This window comes from Protopterus annectens, chromosome 7.part0 (genome assembly GCF_019279795.1).
Source record: "Protopterus annectens isolate FY-2018-M chromosome 7.part0, PAN1.0, whole genome shotgun sequence".
In the NCBI taxonomy this organism is placed as follows: domain Eukaryota; kingdom Metazoa; phylum Chordata; order Ceratodontiformes; family Protopteridae; genus Protopterus; species Protopterus annectens.
In genome coordinates this window covers 1,198,644,918-1,198,670,228 of record NC_056739.1, presented here as the reverse complement: position 1 = coordinate 1,198,670,228, position 25,311 = coordinate 1,198,644,918, and the positions used below count along the sequence as shown (strand labels likewise).

Sequence of the window (25,311 nt, the reverse complement as noted above, 5' to 3'; positions counted from 1 at the left end):
TATAACTCCTTCATGAAACTTCCTGATGTATTGTCTTGGAGTTCATGTTGCCATGGATGAATTTTGGTGCCTCTTCATAGAATTTTATGAAATTAGTATGTTTGCTACGCTTGAATTCTGATATATTACATGGAGGTGCTTTGGAGATTTTGAAGGTGAAAGGTACTACTTTATGGGTTAACTTAACCGGGAACAGAGACACCATGGAAATACAGCACGAAAAGGCTATATTTGCAAGGACCAGATTGAGAATATTATGTTATCTAGTGCGTTTGTTACCTATCTGATCTAGGGGGATTTTTGTTTACTATATCTAGGAATTTTTGGGCATACCTTACAGTGAAATAATAGGTGATCCAGTTTATTGAGGGGTAGATGCATTTCCCAGTGTAATAGAATTCTTGTTTATTTTGAGTTCATCAAGTACATTTTGGAATCTTATATAATTTTCAGTGGACATAGAGGATGTCCTATGACAGACTATAGCTGGATAATTTGTTCTATTTCGAGTGATCTGGAGTTCTATGATTTAAATTTGTGGGCCTCTGGGAATCTGCACGGAGGTTATGGTCCTTAAAAAATAGAGATGCTACCACATTTCGATAAGGCCCTGAAGGCACAGTAGGTGAAAAACCCAGGTATGAAGGGAATGTTTTAAATCATGTCTCAGTAATTACACAAATATGGGTGTGTTCCAGATGCAGGAAAGTCTCAAGATCAGGAAATGTGTTGCTGAGATCTCTGGGACTGAGCAGAGCTATGTTGATATGATTCAGTTTTGTATTTAACATATTTATGTTGGAATGTCCATTAGCTAGACTCTCCCTAAAAAATGTACTCTGGAGGCAGCAAAGGCTTTAGCTAATATGAAGAAACCTTGGAATGAAAGGTGCAGAACATCATTGCAAAGCTAGCTGGACTGTTGACCAGCTTGTGCCATGTTGACATTAGATCCCTCTGCAGTAACACCAACTATTTAACTAATTGTTGAAGCCAGTATGTTTCTCTGCATATCCTCCAGGACTTTGCACCCCAAGTCATTCAGTCCCAAATGGACTACCATGTCAGGTGAAAGGGTCTTTAAGTCCCTGGTGATGTCAGAGATCCTAGCACCTGAAAGACAACTCACCATTGCCCTATTTTTGTCTGGCAGAGTAAATAAAGAATCTGTGTGCCTGATTATAGAATCACCTATTAGTAAAACACTATTATTTTAGTACAGTGGATTGAAGTAAGAGAACTGAAGTAGTTTGGCTGCTGGTGACTCTTTGCTGTAGGTGTGCATGAAGAAGATGAGGTATTGGATTTACGCTGAGAAATACTCTTCCTCGATCTAGGTGGCATTGGTAAAGATTTTTTATGGGATTCAGTTTGGATTGTGTTGGAAGTATGTTCTCCTCACACTCCATTCTTTTGTGAGAGGGAGCCTCTAAATTAATTAAATGTTTGCATCTCTCTCTGACTTTTCAAAAAAAAGAGCTTTTAAAAATAGTGCATTAGAAGACAGAGCATGCAGACAAATCTTGAGATTTTGTGCTGTACTAGAGAAACAGGAAGGGACATTTTGCAGACTGGTATTCTACAGCAAGATTTGTTAATAGAAAGGGCACATCATTTGTATGCTCCAAATCTGATCATTAGAAATAAACCAAGACCTATAGCAGTAAAGCTGCAGCTGAGTAAATGTTTACCTATGAGCACAAGGCAGTTATTACACTGCCTGAGGATACAAAGTGCTAAAAAGCTGGCAACAGAATGGCTGACTGTCAATATTTGTATAGTTATTCAAGGAATTTAGTTAAGAGATGCATATAATAAACTGTAGTTAGCTATATGTGCTAATTTAGGGAGGAATGTAACTAAGTGGGTCATCTATGGAAGGATACACAGACCACACAAAGTTAAATGAGATGATTTAAGGAAGAAAGCACGCTCTATGCTATTAAAAGAAGTAAAAATTAAAGAAGATTAGATTTATACAGTGGTCTTAACTTGCAATGCTCTTTGCAAGCAACTGGTGCTTACTGCCTAGGCAGGTAACTGTGAGCTTTTGAGTGGCATAGAGGAAACACAGTCAGCTTAGTGGAATAAACAGTAATCCAGGTGTACACTGTGGGTGCACATCAGTGCTACAGGCAGATGTGGGTACTTATAACTTCCACAAGTAACATTGACTAAATAAGGTCTGGGGAAGGAAAACATGTAAGTAAAGATGCAGGTCGAGATCCTTTACAGCAGTGCAGCACAAAGCACAGCAGTAGCTCACTATGTCATGCTAAAATGTCTTATTTATAAGACTGGAAAACAATTAGAGAAAGCTCAACAGAAGACACTAACCTATAGCAACATACTAGAATTTTCAGGAACCAAAAGATAGATGGTTGAACAAACTTCCACCAATTACCAATCCTCGAAGCAGCCAGAGACAAAGAAGTTCCACACAGTGTACTTCAGTTTAAGAAAAAAATAAATAAAAAATACAAAGGATTAAGAGCTTTTGCCTGAAAAATCCAGACTCCTTCAGAATCAATCATTAACGTTGGTTATTACATTTAAATATCCCACCCATTATACCATATGACCGTGCACAACCTATCCAAGAGCAACCTCATGTTTAAAGAGACAAAAACATCTTATACTATGTATGATTTTTAACTTCAACAAACATCCCATCGAAATATGATCATTCAAAGCCGGGGGACCATGGTATTTAATTTTATTATATATATATATATATATATATATTAATAATAATAATAATAATTGCCACCGCAACTCACTAGCTTCGATCAGATCTTCCCATGGGTAGGATTACTCATTATATGATCTAGACCAAAAGACAAAAAGTAATGATCAGGATGACTGACAACGTGTTTTGCCAAAGAGTTTTTTAGGTTCTTCCTTATGTCCAAAAGATGTTCATATATTCTTTCTTTCAACCTTCCATGAGTGTTGCTACCTTAGAACCCATTACACTTCTGATGAATTGCCAGATACACCACCCCTTGTGTGTTACAATAAAACATGGCTCTGATTCTGCTTCCATTGATCACAACCTGGTTACTAACCAATATAATGTTTACATTGACCATAAAAGCCACATTTGAAGGTGCCAGATTTTTTTATTGCTGGTAAATCCACCCAGGTCATTACTGTGTTATAAAATGTTTTTTATACATCTACCCCTCCGATAAATAAAAACTGGTCTTTCCTCCACCTTTTTCAGAATATCACCAAAACAGGAAAAAACACACCAATTCTTACACACCACCTTCCTAATGTAAGAGTCTTCCAACCAGTGTTCCATTACAAAAGTAAGGTGGAGATCACTTTTGAAGTAGTGGTGTGTACAGACATATCTGTCACTGAACTGAAAGAAGTTCCTAACAGCAGAATGTCCCCCTTTTCCCTTTTGCTGGTCCACATCAGACATCACTGTAAATACCCAGCTTGTTGGGATAACCACGAGCCAAAAACATTTCTGCTAATAACTGACATTCTAACATGAATCGGTTGTCCTCGGAAATCATCCTGGCCAGTCTTATGTATTATCCTTTGACTATACCCTGTTCTTGATGGCCAGAATGATTATTCTCATAGTGTAACAAACTGTTACAATGTGTGGGCTTCCTGTAAATCATACTTACAAAGCACTGTTCCGAATTATTTTTAGAAAGCTTAACATCTAAGTAATTTATGACATCCTGATTAAAAGAAAAAGTAAATCTAAAAATGAGGTAGTAGAATTCAAGTAGTCAATAAAACTGTAAATTTCACTGACAAGACGTGTCCCACACAATAAAAATACAATCCAAATATCAGAGATATAGTTTCCATGGCTTAGTGGGAAACCTTTCAAACAAGAACTGCTTTTCCCACTGAAGGAGGACAATATTAGCAAAAATGGGGGTGCAAGAGGCACCCATGGCAACCCCCTTGAACTGGTCAAAATATTGACCCTCCAAGAACACAAAATTATTTATGACCTCCATGCAGGTGTCTAGGATGTTAATGTCATTGTTATTTAAAGACGTGGATTCACAAAGAAAGTCAGGAAAAAAGGTTAAACCAGTTGAATGAGGGATAACATTAAATAACTCCACAACATCAACCGTAAGGAAAACAAGATCCCCAGATACTAGAATTTTCTCTCAGTGGAAAACACAAATCTTGTACTAGTCTGTTTTTCTCTTCTGCTGCCAAAAAAGGAGCAAAAGGAAAACTGATTTAAATTCAAATGATGCCACTAAAATCATCTGGAAACAGTGGGGCTGTATTAATATATTCAATAGTAAACAAAATACATCAAAATACACTTACCCCATTGGTCTTAGCTTCAGTAACAAAGCCAGATATGGTTTAAGCTGGTCATAGTCTTTAGTTGACTTTATAATAATGGAAAGCAGACAGAAAATGTCTTATTTGTAACACTTGTAAACAGCTAGATAAGCCTCTAAAGAGCACACTAACCAATAGCATCTGTCTAGAATTTCACCGCAGTAGCAGAACTAATCTCTTGTTCTCTTCTGCCACCAGGAAAAAAAAAAACACTAATTTAAATTTAAAGAAATCTTACTAAAATAATCCAGAAACAGTGTAGGCTGTATTAGTATACTTGACATTAAGCAAAATCAAAGTTCCAAGATAGCTGCATGCTGATCAATAGGTTAATTAGACCTCTTGCAATGTAAAACTCAATGTCAGCCAATAAGAAATCTGGAGAAAGCAAGAGAAAATCAACTAGAACAAAAAACTCAGGTGAGAAAGGGCCTTGCAGCTGTTTAGCAAAAAGCACTTGAGGTTTGATTGAGCTTTAGTACACAAGATGGTTTACAGTAATTTAGACAAAAAATAAAGCAAATGCATTCAGAAATGTTTAAATACGTGAAGCGCTGGAGAAACACATGCAGTCAAACGACAAAAGGCTAGAAGGAATAGAAGATTTAAGTAGCTAGATCGGAAGAAACGTTTTTACCTGAGAGCGCTTATCTGTATCGTGGCTCATTTTACTTATTTTTATTAAAGTACATGATTCGGACCATGGTAGCTGAACTGTTCTTCGTATTGACAGTTACTGCTTTTGCTCAGGTCTGACTTTTGGCATCTGCTGCTGTTTTCTTTTGTTTATCACAAAGTTAAAATGAATGAAAGAATGGCTGACTGTGAGGCTTTTCAAAAAGAAGAGTTTTTAAAAATAGTACGTTAGAAGACAGAGCACGCAGAGAAATCTTGGGAATTTGTGCTGTACTAGAGAAACAGGAAAGAACATATTGCAGACTGGTATTCTACAGCATGATTTGTTAATAGAAAGGGCACATCATTTGTATGGTCCAAACCTGATCATTAGAAATAAACCAAGACCTATAGTAGTAAAGCTGCAGTCATATCAGCAGAAGGACCTCTTCAATCTAAAGACAAACTTCTTTTGTCAATCACTGAAGCACAAAATGCACCGGAAGCCTCCTTATACTCATACTCTGTAGCTACCCACTGGAACACCCTCCCACATGCCCTCGAGCTTCTTGAAACCCAACAGACATTCAAAACACATCTAAGAGAATACCTCTCAGCATCCTGGCTCTGTAGCTGTACATCTCCAGGATAAGTCATCTCTCAACATCCTGGTTCTGTAGCTGTACATCTCCAGGATAAGTCATCTTTCAACATCCTGGCTCTGTAGCTGAACATCTCCAGGATAAGTCATCTCTCAATATCCTAGCTCTGTAGTTGTACATCTCCAGGATAAGTCAATCTCTCAACATCCTGACTCTGTAGCTGTACATCTCCAGGATAAGTCATCTCTCAACATCTTGGCTCTGTAGCTGTATATCTCCAGGATAAGTCATCTCTCAACATTCTGGCTCTGTAGATGTCTATACATCTCAAGGATAAGTCATCTCTCAATATCCTGGCTCTGTAGCTGTACATCTCTAGGATAAGTCAATCTCTCAACCTCCTGACTCTGTAGATGTACATCTCCAGGATAAGTCATCTCTCAACATCCTGGTTCTGTAGCTGCACATCTCCAGAATAAGTACATCTCTGCTTTATTCCTCCTCTTCTACTATACCTCTGCACTCCTCTAGTCTTTTACCAACTATAACTCTGTCATCACCCACCCTACCTTCTACCTCTGCCTCTCTTAACCCTTTTACCATTCACTTCTTTAATATTTTATGATTAAATCCACCTTTTGCTTTCTACCCTTTGTACATAACTCGGTGCTCTATATTGTGGTATCTATCCTGGTGCATAGTTATTTATTTATCTATCTATATCATAATTGATATAAGAAGCCTTGTACTGTATGTATAGTCACTATCTTATCTATTTTGACATTGTAAAATTTATTTTAATTGTATTCTGTCTGATACTGTTGATAGTATGCAGCTTAAAATATTTTGTTTGTATGGCCTGTTCTGGAGCTTTTCTCCCTAGGGCTCCACTGAAAAAAGACTTTTCTGCCCAGAGAGACTTCCCAGTCAACACAAATGTAAAATAAATAAATGTGTGCATGTAAATTACAAATTGAAACATATATTCAAAAATGTCATATAGAATATGTGAAAGTAATAGCATCTTATTAGAATAACTGCCATGTTTGCCATACCATGGAAAGCAAATGGCACTGTAGGTATGGAAAAGAAGCAAAAAGAGTACTGACTTATATTAAGAAAGATAGGGCACAAATAGCAATGCTACAGAAAATGCACACAGACAGCAATGACCATATGAATTTGGTAAAGACAGGATTTCAGAATGGTTACTGAGCATAGTATTAGGGACAAAGGAAAATGGGGGATGGGGATGAGGTAATAATACTTATTGTGAGAGGGGCTCCAAAAATGATAAAGCAGAGAAGAAAGATAGAAATAGCAGATACGTGGCATATTTTTAGATTCCACCTAAAACTACTATTAAAGAGCTTAAGAGAATTATCAGAGAGTTAATTAGCTTCCATTAGGGGATATTACTCATGGGTAGAGACAGGAACCTGATATGCAATAGGGAAGATGTATCAGGGGACCTAGAAGAGAAAATATAACAAACGCGAGTAGATTTCTAGAGAAATATATGAGAATATTTGGAATGGAAGATGTGACATTACTAGCAGGAACACTTACAGTGTTTACATATTATTATCTAAGGTATAATAAAACCAGACAGAAATTATACTTTAAGGGAGCATGTATATTTAATTGAAAGTTCTGAAACACATCCAATAACTATTTCAGATTGTGCACCAATAAAGATTAAGATAAAGATGCAGGGTAAGCAAGTCAAAGTGAGACACTGGCACTTTCCTACCTATTAAAAAAGAGTAACTTAGGGAATGAGTTGCAGAAACATTTCAACAGTTGCTACCAGTAGAGTAGCTAGGGCGGAGTGAGAGGGTCAACTGCCGTGGCTGCAAAGTGTTAGGGGAAGTGGTCATCCAATGACAATATCTAATGCATTACTGGCTTTTAAAAGCTGTTACTGCATTTTTAGTCAAAGCTGAGTGCTGTAGCTCTCAGTGTATGGTCTAAACTGTAGCATCTGCTTACTACATTGTAGTAAACAGTTTGCTACAGTTACAGATACGGTATACACTGTAGCAACTGTTTGCTATATTTGTAGCAAGCAGTTTGTTACAATTTATAACACTTTTTTTTTAACTAAAAGTTGAATGCCGTAGGGCTGTGTGCAGGCAGGGCATAAACTATAACAACTGTTTGCTACATTTGTAACAAACCATTTGCTACAGTTTATAAGAATAATTTCTTAATTGTTTATTTAATAAAAGGGAGGAGGGTCAAGTCACAGAAATGGAACCTGAATGACTAGGGGCGTGCTGTGTATCTGGCCACCTGGCTGGTGTGGCAATAGAAGGAACGTCTCTTTTTTTTTACTCTTCAATGGGAGAGCTTTGGGGTGGTAGGACATGGATCTCTATTAAGCTGATTGGTAGAACAGTAAAGTGCTTAAAATGCGCTTTTTTTTTGCTCTTCGTTTGAAGAACTGAGGAGGTTGGGTGCTAGTTCATGGCACCACACAGGGCTCTGGCTGAGCCAGCTACACTTCTGCTTGCTACAGAACAAAAAAGAAAACCAAAGGTCCAACTGTCTTACTGTTTATTAAAGATCAAAGCTTTCAAGTCATTACGACCCTTCCTCAGTGTTGAGTAAAACAATTCAATTAGCATTCAAATATATAATAAAAGCTAGCCAATCACATTTAAATAATCAGTCACATGACATAAAAACATATATTATAAACATCATAAAACATTTTACAAATTGTTCTAAAACATAAAAATATAAAAAAAATAATAGTTTAATTAGTTCAATTTAACTATAAAAACATTGTTTCACATGCCTGTCTTTCCTTAAGCAGTAGTTTTAAACTGTTCATATTATTCAGGCCAGATGGATGATCTGTCCTAAAACAGTTAATCCATTTATATTCCTCAACTTCAGTCTTGTTAGTAAGATCACCACCTTTATCCTCTGTAATACCCTAAATTTAAAATTATGATCATTACTATTTATTAATATGTGCTTAAATAGAGTGTTATCCTCAATATTCCTACGTATATATGACACATGAGAAGCAATTCTATCTTTTAATTTTTGATTGTTTTTTCCTACATAGAATGAGTTACATATTTCACAATTTGCTAAATAGGCTATATTTTCTCTTGTATAGGAAGCAATATTAAATGTAAAATTCTTATGTGTGATAGGATGTAACAGTTCTTTAGATGTATTAATATACTTACAAAAGGTACAGTTATAACAAGGTAGAGTGGCTTTTACACTTATATTCTTTCTCATATTTTGTCTAAACATTGCATATCCTTATAACATAGATGCCGTTTTAAATTTTTCTCCCTCTTGTATGTAAATCGTGGTTGGTCATCAATAAATTTGCCAAAGTCATTATCAGACTTAAGAATAGCCCAGTTCTTTTGTATAATAGCTTTTATCTGTGGTATACTTCTATTATATTTTGTAATATATCTGATAGCCAATCTTCATCATTATTGGATCTTTCAACATCTAACTCATTTCTCAATAAATAGGATTTGCCAGATTTCCCTCTTTCAAAAGTTATAAAGGAAACACGATTGTCTACCAAATCAGGGCTATATTCTCTCAATGCAAAATCATTCACCATGGTATCAACTTCTTTTAAAAAACAGTAGAATCCAAAAAGCACATAAAGTGAACCAAAGCAACAGGAAACCAAGGGTAAAAATAAAAAACCTTTAATAAAACGTTAACGCTTTCACAGTATGTTGTAACTGCTTCATCAGACGTAAAATCATTCTTCAAAAGATGGACTTAGTAAATAGTCAAAGAATCACATGATCTGCAACGCTTTATCGCTATGGCATCTGAAGCCATGCTTAATTGTCATAAAGACACATAACAGTTCAGAAATACAATTCTAGTTATATGCATAGAGTTCCACTTTTTAAAACCGGTTTTAGTGGAAGTTTCTCAATTGAACCTTGAAGCCATGCTGAATTGTCTTGAAAAACGTAATTCAAAAATATCATACTAGTTATCTGTATAGAGTTTTACTTTTTAAAACAGGTTTTAAAGTTTAAATAAAGTAATTAGTAATAAAAGTAGAGAACGTAGGTGGATACCTTATAAGAATACAAATAAAACAAATAAAGATGAAGATATATACTTTACTACAACTTATTCAGTTTTATCTGAAGAAATTTTAGACATAGTTAAATCTAGTTGGAATATTGTTAGAAGAGAAGTAGATTGTTTAAAACAGAAAAGATTATCTTTTTCTTTTAATAGGGGAAGAAATATTAAAGATTTTATAGTGCACAGTAGGTTCCATAGCCCTAAAGCTGAGATAATAAGAAGTATAAATGAAAAAGGCACAATGATGTGTGGAAAGTGTACTATTTGTAAATATGTGAGTCCCACTTTTGATAAAATTAATGGTATGAATTTCCAGACAAATGGGCATTTTACATGTAGAACTGAAAAAGTTATATATGCAGTTAAATGTACTTGCAATAAATTTTATATAGGTGAAACCAAAAGACAGTTCCTCATGTAGGATAAAAGAGCATATTAGAGATATTAGAAATAATAAATTAACTAGTCCTGTGGCTACACATTTTAATGAAGTTCATAAAGGTAGCCTGGATGGACTTTTGGTTACAATTTTAGATAGTATAGTTTTTAATAAATTTATGAGTGATGAATATGTTAAACAAATTTTAAGGAAAAAAGAAGCATTTCTGATTCTAAAATTTAATACTATGGTCCCTGAAGGATTAAATCAGGAATGCTTCTGGAAAAGTTTTGTGTAAATGTGTATATAAGGTTTTGTTCTTTAAAAAGTGTATTGAAGCTTATTAAGTAATTAATCAATTATGTGCTTCAGTTGGAGTATAAATGGATGTGATGCATATTAGTTTTTGTACTCTGTTAAAGGCTTTTGGCCGAGGCGCTAGAGATTTCTGATCTTGCATTTTGAATAAATATTCCTTCTACGGAGCTGCTGGTTTATCGTGTGTGGTACTTCAGTTTTTCCTTGGTTGCTGTGGTTTTTGAAGCTATGGCCAGTGACTCTTTAGTTGGATTACCTAGGATTTTCCTAGATACTCCGTTGGACATTTTGCCAAAATCAATGGAAACTGCATCGGGAACTATGGATGTGACAACTGGTTCGAATTCTACCTTTATTGTATCTAGCAGAAATGATGGTTCCAGTTCGAATGAACCCGGTAATGTGGTGCTTAATAAATGGACAAAAGACAGAAAGTTATGGAACCAAAACCCGTTTTCGAAAATTGGTAAGAAAACGGAAACTTTTGCTAACCCAGAAGTATCTGACATGCTTTCCCGTATGGAAAGGTTATTGTTTAAAGAGACTGCCGTTTTTTTGAACTCACAAAGTATGCAAAGGTATGAGGAGTTAGAAATTACTCCTTGAGGTCTTAGAGCTGCTAAAAATCCCTCTACCCCGTTTGACCTGACTTTATCGGAGGAACGCTCATTTTATGAGAGATGGATTGCAGCTGCACATAAGTGCAGCCTTGAGTGGGTACGCATCTTGGTTGAACGGGACCAGTTTAAAAAACAGAAATTAAGAGAAGAGATTAAAAGTCTATGTAAAGACATTACTAATGTCATATCCCAAGAAGATCTGCAACATTTCTTGATTAAAACAAATGAACAGTTGCTAGGATATGAACAAGATTTGATTGACAGGAAAAAGAACAAATTAATTTGAGATCTGCGTGATTACGACAATAAACGGGCGTTTCTGGTAGTGATGAATCCTAAAGGGCGGAAACCACAGGTACAGTTTGAACAACAGAAGAAGCGGGTTCAGAACAAGGAAAACAGGGCTTTTACATCGGGGGAAAGTATGACATCGGGTAACAGAAGGTGACACAGATGAAGATTTCCCTTATTTACCCCCTGTGGGTAATAATACTTATTTGAACACTTTTCGTGGCGGTTTCAGAGGTCGGAAACGCAGTTGGAATGGGGCAGCACAAGGTTATTACACAGAGCAACGAACATTTCAACGGACTAACAAACGGGGCAAATGGGACTAATAATATTGCTAATAATATTGCTAGTAATTCAACTATATGTAAGTATGTGGTTAATTTATCTGGCTTTGAACTTTCTAACTGTGATATTGCAGTATTAGAAAAAGGTTTGAAATTTGTACCAACGGTTTTACCTAGACTGCATGAGCTAAAATGTGACATTTTTTGTTTTGTACGAAAGTTAAAGCTTATACATTTTTTTAACATAGAAGTGGATAATAGTAAAACTTATAATGATGAGAATGATGAAAATGGTAGTTCTGGTGACAGTTTTTACTCTTGTCATTCAATGGACAATGAAGATGTTTTTTGCAATGCTTATTGTAAGCTAAATATGGAGAATATCAAAGTTAAAAGTGAATTTATTCCTTATTGCAGAAATGAAAATATATCTCGCTTTGATATGTCTCTGAATTATAATGTGCAAATAATATTTGATAAATTTATGAATGTTAATAAAAAATGTATTAAGTATAACTTAGATAAAACTGAATGGAAATGTTTAAATGATTTAAGTAAGAATGATAAAATAGTGTTCAAACCGGCAGATAAGGGAGGGAAGCTGGTAGTATTGAACCACATCCAATATTCATCTATGTGTTATACACATTTGAATAATAATATAGTATATAAACAAATAGAAATGGCAGACTGCTTTAAAGCTCAGGCTGAATATAATGAATTGTTAAATAAAGGCCAGAGACTACATTATTTTTCAATTAAAGATGTGAAAGATAAATTTACTATAAAAAATCCGAGAATGTCATGTTTCTACTGTCTGCCCAAAATTCATAAAGATCTGAATAATCTACCTGGACGTCCTATTGTTTCAGCTAGTGGGAGTTTTTTGCATAACATTTCTTGTTTTTTACATTAATTTTTAGTTCCTTTGGTTAAAAAATTGCCATCATATATAAAAGATGTATTTGAATTTTTGACAAAAGTGGATGTGTTAAAATGGGAGAAGGATATGTTTTTTGTGGTCATAGATGTAGTCAGCCTTTATACTATTATTAGTCATTCAGATGGAATAAGAGCTATTAAATATTTTTTAGGTGAAAGTCCTATGGTAGAATATATTTTGGAATTAATTATGATGTGTTTACAGAATAATATATTTGAATTTGATGGAAATCTTTATAGACAAACACAGGGAACAGCGATGGGGGCTCCCTTTGCCCCATGTTATGCCAATATATTTATGGGTTTGTTCGAATATTTGTATATTTATACTAATCAATTTTTTCAAAGTTTTGTTATTAAATATTTTAGATACATAGATGATCTTATTTTTATTTGTAAAGGTGGTAGTGAGCTAGTTGATCAATTTATAAATGAAATACAGATAAATAATATGGGAGTAAAATTTGATGGATTACAGAAAGGAAATAAGGTCAATTTTTTGGATGTAGTAATACAAGGAAAGAGTGATGCTAAAAAAGTGATTACAAATATACATAGGAAATTTCCAGAAGGTAATAATATACTACATGGGGAAAGCTATCATCCATTACATACTATTAAATCCATACCATATACTGAATTTATGAGAATAGCAAGGTTATGTAATAATATTGAAGACAGAGATAGAGAATTACAGGATAGTTTTTATAGATTTAAAGCAAGGGGCTATGTTGAAACCAACTTAAAAGAAAGTTTAAATAAAGTAATTAGTAATAAAAGTAGAGAACGTAGGTGGATACCTTATAAGAATACAAATAAAACAAATAAAGATGAAGATATATACTTTACTACAACTTATTCAGTTTTATCTGAAGAAATTTTAGACATAGTTAAATCTAGTTGGAATATTGTTAGAAGAGAAGTAGATTGTTTAAAACAGAAAAGATTATCTTTTTCTTTTAATAGGGGAAGAAATATTAAAGATTTTATAGTGCACAGTAGGTTCCATAGCCCTAAAGCTGAGATAATAAGAAGTATAAAGGAAAAAGGCACAATGATGTGTGGAAAGAGTACTATTTGTAAATATGTGAGTCCCACTTTTGATAAAATTAATGGTATGAATTTCCAGACAAATGGGCATTTTACATGTAGAACTGAAAAAGTTATATATGCAGTTAAATGTACTTGCAATAAATTTTATACAGGTGAAACCAAAAGACAGTTCTCGTGTAGGATAAAAGAGCATATTAGAGATATTAGAAATAATAAATTAACTAGTCCTGTGGCTACACATTTTAATGAAGTTCATAAAGGTAGCCTGGATGGACTTTTGGTTACAATTTTAGATAGTATAGTTTTTAATAAATTTATGAGTGATGAATATGTTAAACAAATTTTAAGGAAAAAAGAAGCATTTCTGATTCTAAAATTTAATACTATGGTCCCTGAAGGATTAAATCAGGAATGCTTCTGGAAAAGTTTTGTATAAATGTGTATATAAGGTTTTGTTCTTTAAAAAGTGTATTGAAGCTTATTAAGTAATTAATCAATTATGTGCTTCAGTTGGAGTATAAATGGATGTGATGCATATTAGTTTTTGTACTCTGTTAAAGGCTTTTGGCCGAGGCGCTAGAGATTTCTGATCTTGCATTTTGAATAAATATTCCTTCTACGGAGCTGCTGGTTTATCATGTGTGGTACTTCAGGTTTTAATGGAAGTTTCTCATTTAAACCCTTGCCAATGTCAGCTCCAAGTCTAATTATCCATCTTGTTTCTGCATCCTCTGTTTGATTTCCCAAATCTCCACCTCGTTCATTCAATTCTACCTGTTCTATCACCATAAATCTAAACGTGTGTATTATCAAAAGTTGATACATGTTCTGATAGTGCATTAGTAACACTCCCCGTTCTACTGTCATATAGATGTTCCCTGACCCTGTCTCTTAATCTATGATTGGTTTTCCCAACATAGAGCATATATTACAGATGGCTAAATACACTATATTTTCAGAGATGCTATCTGCCTGAACACTGAATCTGAACAACCTACCACTCTCTGGATGCCTAAAAGAGCCCATGGAATCTAAATATGCGCAAAAAATACATCTTCCACATAGTGTAGTTGCCTGTATGCTATTCCTTACTACTACTTTCACTCCATTTCTAGGATAACATCACAGTCTTTTTAGGGACTTCTTGTTCTTAAAATTGAAAGTTGGTCTCTCACCCACTATATGTTTAATAAGGTCTGTATTCTGGCATCGGGTATTGTTCTACAGATGTTTGTTGTTCAGATTCAGTGTTCAGGCAGCTTGCAACTCTGAAAATATAGAGTATTTAGCCATCTGTAACATATGCTTTATGTTCTATGTTGGGAAAACCAATCGTAGATTAAGAGACAGGGTCAGGGAACATCTATATGGCATTAGAACAAGGAGTGTTACTAATGCACTATCAAAACGTATCAACTTTTTATAATACACACATTTAGATTTATGGTGATAGAACAGGTAGAATTGAATGAACAAGGTGGAGATTTGGGAAATCAAACAGAGGTTGCAGAAACAAGATGGATAATAAGAATTAGAGCTGACATTGGCAAAGGTTTAAATGAGAAACTTCCATTAAAACCTGTTTTAAAAAGTAGAAGTCTATGCAGATAGCTAGTATTATATTTTTGAATTATGTGTTTTCAAGATAATTCAGCATGTCTTCAAGGTTCAGTTGAGAAACTTCCACTAAAACCTGTTTTAAAAAATAGAACTCTATGCAGATAGCTAATATTGTATTTTTGAACTGTTATGTGTCTTTAAGACAATTAAGAATGGCTTCGGATGCCATAGCGATAAAGTGTTGCAGATCATGTGATTGACTATTAAGTCCATCTGTTGAAGAATGATTTTACGTCTGGTGAAGCAGTTACAACATACTGTGAAAGCGCTAACATTTTATTAAAGGTTTTTTATTTTTACCCTTTGTTTCCCATTGCTTTGGTTCCCTTTATGTGCTTTTTGGATACTATTGTTCGGATTTTAAGTGAACCATTTGTCCATTTGGCTGCATTACTGGTGTATTTTTAGTTCTTTTAAAAAACTTTCAGCTGTAGTATTAAACATTCTTGCTCTAATCAGTTGACTTTTACAACACTCTTATAGAAGTGTTTTGGATGCTTGCTCCTGGCATGAACATACCTAGTCGCTTGCAGATTCTTTCTGTGTATAGATGTAGCAAATCGACCATTATTATACATAATATTCACATCTAAGAAGTTCATATGGTCACTTGAAAAAGTCAATTCAAAAGAAAGAAAACCTGCAGTACTTTGTAAATATTCTACAAACATATAAAGTGCTTCTATATTTCCCCTTCCACAGAAGAAAAATATCGTCCACAAACCTTTTGTAGAAAGTTAAATCTGTATTATTTAATATGCCATGATTGTATATAAATAGCTCTTCCCATCTTGAAAGTACTAAATTAGTGTAGCTGTTAGCCACCGGGGTTCCCATGGCTGCACCAAATATAAACACATTATTACATTGCACTATTTCCAGCATAGAATATATCATATTCATTTTAGTTGCTGAGAATTTACTATGGGCGCATAAGAATTCCCTAATATATTGTATCCCCACATCATTTGGAATGACTGTAAATAGTGATCTGACATCTAAAGTAACCAGTAATAAACTTCCTGACTCATTTCCTTGTGACCAGCAACAAAGTGAGGTTAAAAAATCATTTGTATCCTTTATACAACTTCTGCTATATATCAGTAACCCATGTAATTCCTTTTCTAAGTATTTAGATATTGCAATAGTGACCCATTTTCTACCTGATACAATCGGCCTCATGGAGGGTTTGTTTACATCCTGGTTGGTGTGGCAATAGCAGGAAAGTCTGTTTTTCTTTTTCTTTTTTTTTTTTTTTGACTCTTCAATGGAAGAGCTTGGGGGTGTGGGGACATGGATCTGTATTAAGTTCAAAGGTAGAACAGTAAAGTGCTTAAAATGTGCTTTTTGTGCACTTCATTTGAAGAGCTGAGGAGGTGGGATGCTGGTTCATGGCACCACATGGTGCTGGCTGAGTCGTCTGCACTTCTGGTTGCTACAGAATATACACATTTCTTCAGATAGGGTAGTTGAAGAGTGGGATAAAATGTGATTTATTTATTTATTTACTTTTTTTACCAGAAAAAATATGACTGGGCACAAGTCCCTTTTTCAGAGGATGCCCAGGATGAAAATCTCCATAAAATGAAAATGAAATTTAAAAATATGGTTGAAATGAGAGACAAAAAAGATATGGGAAAAAATAATAGGAATTATTTAAAGAGATTATCAAAGGTTAAAGTATTGCAGATGAAGGGGAATACTACAGGATTTTGGATAATATACACAAGTTTAGAAAGTATTTTTGATAATAACCCCAGAGCACAAAAACTATTAGCACAATGACTTAGATAACAGCTTATCACCAAATATAGGAAGCCTGTAATTAGAAAAATAACCAGAGACCCTGTCGAGGTATTAGAGATACTTCAGAAATTCTATAAAAAACCTTTATAAAGCAGAGTAATGGGGGAACCAAGAAAAGACATTTAAATATTTAGAGAAAAATTAAATATGCTAAGGTTAGATAAACAAACACGAGGTTCAATAATTAATAACTAAGATGCAAGTGGATGAGATAAAAATGGTGATGTGTGATCAATCAATGGGGAAGTTTCCAGGAAGGGATCATATTCCTGTGGATGTCTGGATGATAGGAGGGAAAAAGTAATACAGACCTGGAACATTTTGTTTAACAATATTTCCAATGCCAGTACCTGTGAAGAGAGCTGTTGAGTTCTACTTCTCAGAGAGGGCAAAGACCATTTAAATCCAACTTTGTGTAGAAGAATTTCTATTCTGAACCATTATTATTAAGAAATATTCAGAAACCAAAAGAACAACTTGGGTGATGCAGAGTCATAAGCATAGATAGAACTCTCAGTCCTTAAATTAAAATCATAAACTTTTATTCCACTGCAGGTCAGATAAGCGCTTTCACTCATTCAATTGAGCTTCATCAGATCATGTAACAAAGACCTCTAATCACATAGGCTGTATTTATACAGAAATAAAACTCTCTGCTAGCCTATCAAGAGCTGCTGCTCATTTATATATTCGCAAAGAACTTAAGACTTAAAAAACAGAGATTTATATATAAAAGCATATATAAAGAGTCAGCATATGAATAAAAAGAACAATCTAATAAGTAGTAAAATATATAATATATAAATAATCTATAATTCTTAGTAATACTGAAACAAGTATATAAAACAAATATATACATGGACATACAAATAATATGTATATATCTCTCACAATGTATATATATATAATCAAAAGCTATTGTCTGTATTCAGAAAGTACAATTTTGAATCTGATTAGTGTATGTGTGCTCTCCTACGTTTATTTAACATGGGCTTAATCGATGCCCTCTCATTGAGGCCTGAACCCCTGTCTGCTCTCAATCTAACTATCCACATACTTTCCCTACTCTCAGTATGATTCCTTATATCACCCCCTCGTATATATACATATTTTTTGTATGTCCATGTATATATTTGTTTTATATAATTGTTTCAGTATTACTAAGAATTATAGATTATTTATATATTATATATTTTACTACTTATTAGATTGTTCTTTTTATTCATATGCTGACTCTTTATATATGCTTTTATATATAAATCTCTGTTTTTTAAGTCTTAAGTTCTTTGCGAATATATAAATGAACAGCAGCTCTTGATAGGCTAGCAGAGTTTTATTTCTGTATAAATACAGCCTATGTGATTAGAGGTCTTTGTTACATGATCTGATGAAGCTCAATTGAATGAGTGAAAGCGCTTATCTGACCTGCAGTGGAATAAAAGTTTATGATTTTAATTTAAGGACTGAGAGTTCTATCTATGCTTATGACTCTGCATCACCCAAGTTGTTCTTTTGGTTTCCGAATATTACTTATATTATTTGGAGCCTTGGGTGTTTATCCTGCATATCAGCTTGCGGTTTACTTTTAATATATTCTTGTTTTCTTGCTGATTTGGGAGCAGAGTCTACCTTCAAGTAATAGTGTTTCGTTTTTTGAAACAGTTTTCTGCAAACAGCATCTATTTGTCTATACTATGCAGAGTCAACACGAGTCTGTAGACATCGAGTTAGACTATGAGCCCCGAGGTGTAGACCTGGGCTCAGTCACTCATCTACAGAAGAGATTCGAACAAAATCTTGCCTGTTCAATGGTTAATTCCTGGCAACTCGGTGCTTTGGAGCACATTGATGATGCTGATTCAGCGCCGCCTGACTTGGATGAACTGCAACGCTTGCTTGATGGTGTAGAGAAAGATTTTGCTCGCTTGAAACGGCTGCAAACACACAGTTTGCATTTTCGGTATTGTTTGGATAAGAAGATCGTCCCGAGAGGCTTGCGGATCTTAAATATGCCCAACCAGGGCGAACATTATCCTGAGCTACTTTCTAAGTGGCAGCGCCTGAACCTGGAGGTAAGCAAGCAATATATGGAATTGCTTATTGACTTTTTTTCCTCTGAAGAGGCAACACTTATTAATAATATCAAAAGGCAACAGAAGAAGATTTTCTCATATTTTCCGAGCAATGTAGTCGAGCCACTTTTCGAAAGTTTGTTGGATGGGGTCTCAGCATTAGAGCGGAAACTCCTCCAACAAAAGAGAAGTAAAATTCGCAGGGATCACAGAGATTTTCATTTAGGACAGGTCTTTGTTTGGCCGAAGAACGGACATTACAATGGAACTGTTAAATCTAGTGATTCCACTAGTGTGGGACATTTGAATTGTGCACAGAATACTGGTCCTGAGAGTATTTCTAATGTTAATAGTGTTTGTGAAACTGTTAAAACTACTGACTGTTTAGAAAGCAATGAATCCTCTGGGAATATGGTACAAAATCTTGCTAAAACTAATGATATTACTATTTCTAATGACACTGATGATGTGATTACAATTTTACATACTGATAGTGAAGCTAGCTCCACTGGGCATAGTACTACAGATGCCACTCGATCTATTAATGCAAATAGTGCCTCAGAAAAAAATAATTTATATCCAGCTGTACATGTTGTAAAGGGACCAGCTAGTCTAGGGGTACCGATAAATGATGGCACTGTCAGATCTAAACTTAACCATAAAGCCAACACCACTACATCTACGACTGTAGTGAGTGAACTCCCTTTTCCCCCTTCCAGTTCGGAAAGACAAAGGAATAATAAGGGGACGCTCTATGAGCAGAGGGAGGCAGAAACGAAAACTGTCAGCAGAAGAATTTGCACCACATCAAACACTGAAGAAGATGTGGAGGAACAAAGCAAATTAGATATAATCGATACTTCAATAGTAGTAGCATCTATGGTACACAATATCTCAGACTATGTGTTAACTGAACATGATAATAAGTTATTGAACAAAGGCCTCAGTTTTATACCCAGCGCACACAGTAATTTCTCTGATACAGTTGTAGACATGAGGTTATTCTGTCGTAACATAATGCTTAAATTGATGTTTCATGATAACACCGGTGGTGAATTGGCAAAGACCAGTTCCAATCAATCATTGAGGTTTAAGAAGTTAAGCAATTTCGTACCACCAAATCATCCACTAGTTGAGGCATACTTAAAATTAACAGAAGATGACCTCTATGACTATTTCTCCACTAAGAAATACAGGAGAAATGGTAATTTGAACAGAGCAGAACAGGCTAGCCTACATAAACTTCAATCTCTACACTCTATAACTATTAAACCAGCTGACAAAGGTGGTCGGATAGTGGTGATGGATACAAGTAAATATCATGATGCTATGATCAAATTGTTAAGTGATGATTTTTATTTAATATCCAGTGAACAAACAGTACAAGCTAGCATTAACTATGTTAATAGCACACTACTAGATATGTTCAAAGGAGACATTTTTGATCAGGAATTGTTTGACTATCTTCTTGTCAAGATCCCTTTAGTACCAACTATACATGGTTTACCCAAGATTCATAAGAATCCCATTGATCCACCAATGAGACCCATAGTGTCAGGGCAAGGCTGGATCACTGAAAACGTATCAGTGTAGGTTGAGAAACATCTACGGCCTGTGTTAAATGAGAACAAGGTTGTGCTTAAAGATTCCAAACAGTTTTTAACAGACTTATATGACTGTTTAGGTGGAATTAGTGATGTTAATAGTTTGATATTCGTAACTTTCGATATACAATCCTTGTTTACTGTTTTACCAAATAACATGGGTTTGCTCTATGTTACTGAATATCTTTTGAAGCACAGTAAGTATACATCAATGAAAGTGGACCTACTAGTACATTTTCTTGAACTCATCTTAGGGAATACCTTTTTCACATATGATAACAAGTTCTACCAACAGAGAGGTGGTGTAGCTATGGGCACCCCCTGTGCCAATAGCTACGCCAACATGTTCTTGGCACATTGGGAACTTGATAGCCTCTTCAATACAGACACATTCAAACAACAGGTAGTCTTTTACAGGCGTTTTGTGGATGATGTCTTTATTTTATGGAGAGGCAATGTAGATGATTTGATTGCGTTTCATATCATGGTGAACCAACTCACAGACTATTTGAATTTTAGTTTGAATTATTCACGGGATAAGATAGAGTTCCTTGACCTTTATGTAGAGAAGTTACCGTGTGGCTTGATTAATACAGGTGTCTACAGGAAACCCTGCCACTTTAATACCCTACTGCAACATGATAGTATGCACCCACAACATATTTTTAAGAATATTATTAGAGGTCAAGGAATGAGGACCTCCAGACTTAATGCCACTGAGGAAGGTTTCTCAATAGGAGTAAATGACTTGAAACTAAGGTTAGAAGAACGGGGCTACAGCTCACAAGAGATTGACTCTAATCTATTGGATGTTAAAGAACTCAGACATAGTAGAGCTGCTCCCTATTTCGGACCAGCCATCAATGATACAAATAGTACAGCAGATGTTCAGAGGAATGATAGCATAGTCAACGTAAGGGTTTCTTTACAATATAGTACTGATTGCTCAACTATTAGGAGCATTATTATGAGACATTGGCCCATCCTATGCACTGATGACACCATAGGTAAAATTGTGGGCACTAAACCCTCCTTTTTATATAGGAATATGCTGAATTTAAGGAGAATGCTATGCTATTCAAGAAGAGACAAACGATACATGACCTCTAGATGCACCAAACTATGCGGACATTGTAACTTTGTAGTTCTCTTGATCCCAATCCCTGTTTCAACCATCCTGACTTACATACCAACTTTAATATTTCTGCTGAAGCCACTTGTGACACTGTTCACATAGTCTATCTAGCGGTATGTCAAACATGTGATGCATTCTATGTTGGCAAAACAAACCGCCGGTTTAGAGATAGGATACGAGAATATCTATATCAGATTAAAAAAGCATCTTTACATAATGCTTTAGCCAAACACGTAGCCCAGGCAGGAATTAGACATTGTTTCTTATTCAGAGCACTTGAGAACATTACACCCAATATACGAGGGGGTGATATAAGGAATCATACTGAGAGTAGGGAAAGTATGAGGATAGTTAGATTGAGAGCAGACAGGGGTTCAGGCCTCAATGAGAGGGCATCGATTACGCCCATGTTAAATAAACGTAGGAGAGCACACATACACTAATCAGATTCAAAATTGTACTTTCTGAATACAGACAATAGCTTTTGATTATATATATATACATTATGAGAGATATATACATACTTTTTGTATGTCCATGTATATATTTGTTTTATATAATTGTTTCAGTATTACTAAGAATTATAGATTATTTATATATTATATATTTTACTACTCATTAGATTGTTTTTTTTTTATTCATATGCTGACTCTTTATATATGCTTTTATATATAAATCTCTGTTTTTTAAGTCTTAAGTTCTTTGCGAATATATAAATGAGCAGCAGCTCTTGATAGGCTAGCAGAGAGTTTTATTTCTGTATAAATACAGCCTATGTGATTAGAGGTCTTTGTTACATGATCTGATGAAGCTCAATTGAATGAGTGAAAGCGCTTATCTGACCTGCAGTGGAATAAAAGTTCATGATTTTAATTTAAGGACTGAGAGTTCTATCTATGCTTATGACTCTGCATCACCCAAGTTGTTCTTTTGGTTTCTGAATATTACTTATATTACTTGGAGCCTTGGGTGTTTATCCTGCATATCAGCTTGCAGTTTACTTTCATTATTATTAAGTATTTATATCTATACTAGTCAATAGAATGGCTAAGCGTTTGCCAAAACCGAAAGATATGGATCACTGTGGTTTTGTAGAGGGGAGGCAAATATTTGACAACATTAGCAAAAAAATTATCATCCATATCATCCAGAGGGAAGTGGAGTACAAACATTACTGATATTGCTGGTGGGTCTTAATGCAAAGAAGGCATTTAATAAAGCTAACTAGGATTTTAAGTGTAGAGCAATGGGAGCATTTGCATTTTCAGTTAGAATGATGGAGTTATAGGAAGATATATATTAAGGGTCAGTGGCAAGAAGTAAGGTGGGAGGGGTCCTTTCTGATGAGCTACATTTCAAAAAATGAACCAGGCAGGGGTGTCCTCTTTCTTCTTTGTTATTTGTCTTATATTTAGAACCATTGGTACAGAAAATAAGGGATTCACAAATTCAAGGATATAACTGGTGTGGCACTAAAAAAATATTCTTATATGCAGATGATATTATTTTATACTTGATAAATCCAGACAAGGAAGATCAGTATTGTGTATAAAAGTATGGCTCATATACATAACGCAAGCAGAAGACTACAAATCAAAGTGGAAAGAATTGATGTTGAAACGGGAGGAAGCTCATGAAATAAGGAGAGATGATGCTTTTGGTTGCTGTCCTTTAAGGAGAACAATAACTACAGTAAAGAATATTACATTTACAAATTAACAGAAAATATTTTGAGAACCAAGTCAATAATGGAATGGGGGAAAGGAAATTTTATCAACAGGGATAACTGCAAGTAGGGGCACAGAAAATAGCCAACAGGGAGCTAGAGTTTATTGGAGAAATTTAGCAAAGGAGCCAAAATATTGGGAGCAAATACCAAGATAGGGAAAAGACTGGGATGAGGGCAAGCAGAAGTGTGGACTACCTGTTGGGGTGTAGGTACAGAGAAAGACATAGAGGAATGTTAAATGAAACAAGATATTGTTGAGTGTATTCTTGAGTCTAGAAGAGAAGGTGTGGTTTAAAGGGACAATTAGTAAGGCATATAAAATAATGCATGGAAACTATAACAGTCAACTAGAAGAGTTTAAAAAAAAAGACTTGGGAATGAGAATGGAAAGGCAGGTACCTGTCATTCCACTGACAAAACTATTATCGAGTGCTGAATGATCAAAGAAAAAGAAGGAAAATCCCTTTTGCCAACAATGGGGTTTTCTTTTTTTCTCTACTGTTGAATGATCTCAGAGTAGGTATATTTAAGTTTGGGGGTGCAGGAGTGGTCCCCCCCACCCACCAAAAAAAAAAAAAAGTTAACTCAGAGGTTCAGTGAATGTTGTTTTGATAATTTTTCTATGATCATTCAGCACTCCGTGATAGTGCCGTCACTTGATCATTATGTATCCAAATGGCAATATACAAAGGGTCCCAAGTTTGTAATCCACCTGAGGAAGAATTCTTTGTAGTCTGCTTGGGTATAAAAATATGCATGCAAACACTTTCAAGCAAAGATCCTAAATCTTCTACACTTTGTTGCATATTTGAGAGTCATATATTCCCCCCATTATTACTTTGTGAATTGCTTATCCAGTCTCTCTTCCCAATCCTTTCTAACCTCCTCTGATTCAGTTCTTTAGTTTATTTATTTTATTTATTTACATTTGTTTATCAGGAAAGTCCAACTGGGCAGATGCCCATTTTCAGTGGAGGCCGAGGGAAAAAAGCTCCACTTACAGTGAAATGACTATATATAAATTAGAGTATATAGACTTACATTATGAGGTTAGCCAAATAATCATGGTACTGGTAACAAAATACCCATGGAGAAGCAAAAGAATTGTTCAGCTTACATGACAGAAACAGACTTACCTATTTGGGAATAATATCACACTACAGACAGAGAGTGGCCACCCTTGGTGGAATATTTGGTGGAACCGAGAACAGATAATGCTATGAAAAGGGGCAGCTAGTACACTGTACAGATTTACAAAAGATATAAGTCAGTCAGAAGAACTCAGGCATGGACAAATCACAAGGGATCAATGTGAGAAGCATATATGGCTTTCAAATATGCAGCTAAATCAAGAAGGTTCAGGATATTTGCATGGAAATGCCTACAGAAATAATTTTGTACAGAGCAGATTGAAGAGGACCTTCCCTCGGGTAAAGAGTAACTGCTGGAAGTGTGGGGGGAATGAAGGAGGGGAATTGAGAACATGCTTTTTTTTGGGGGGGGGGTGTTTGCAGAGCTGGTGAAGTTTAAAATGCATTACAAATACCATATGCTGGCCAAACAAGTGGAAGTTACTAAAGAGAAAGGGGTATGAACTGAAATAAAAGATATGATAATGGGGCAAGGAGGGACCACCTGAGATAGAGGGAGATTGTTCTACTGGAAACAATTGTTGGTGGAGAATAAAAACAACTGTGTGGAACATTATGCATATAAAGTAATGATACTGCTAAGTTGGAAAAGGGGTTGGGAATTGGCATAAGGGTTAAGGTGTTTACCTCACGAAGTACAAGGTTTGATTCTCATCT

At 35.1% G+C, this 25,311-nt stretch overlaps 1 long non-coding RNA gene across 1 annotated transcript in view; it reads right to left on the bottom strand.

Moving 5' to 3' along the window:
• LOC122806962 overlaps positions 1 to 25,311 on the bottom strand; it is a 621,739-nt gene that overhangs the window by 440,889 nt on the left and 155,539 nt on the right. The gene's annotated exons all lie outside the window — the stretch shown is intronic.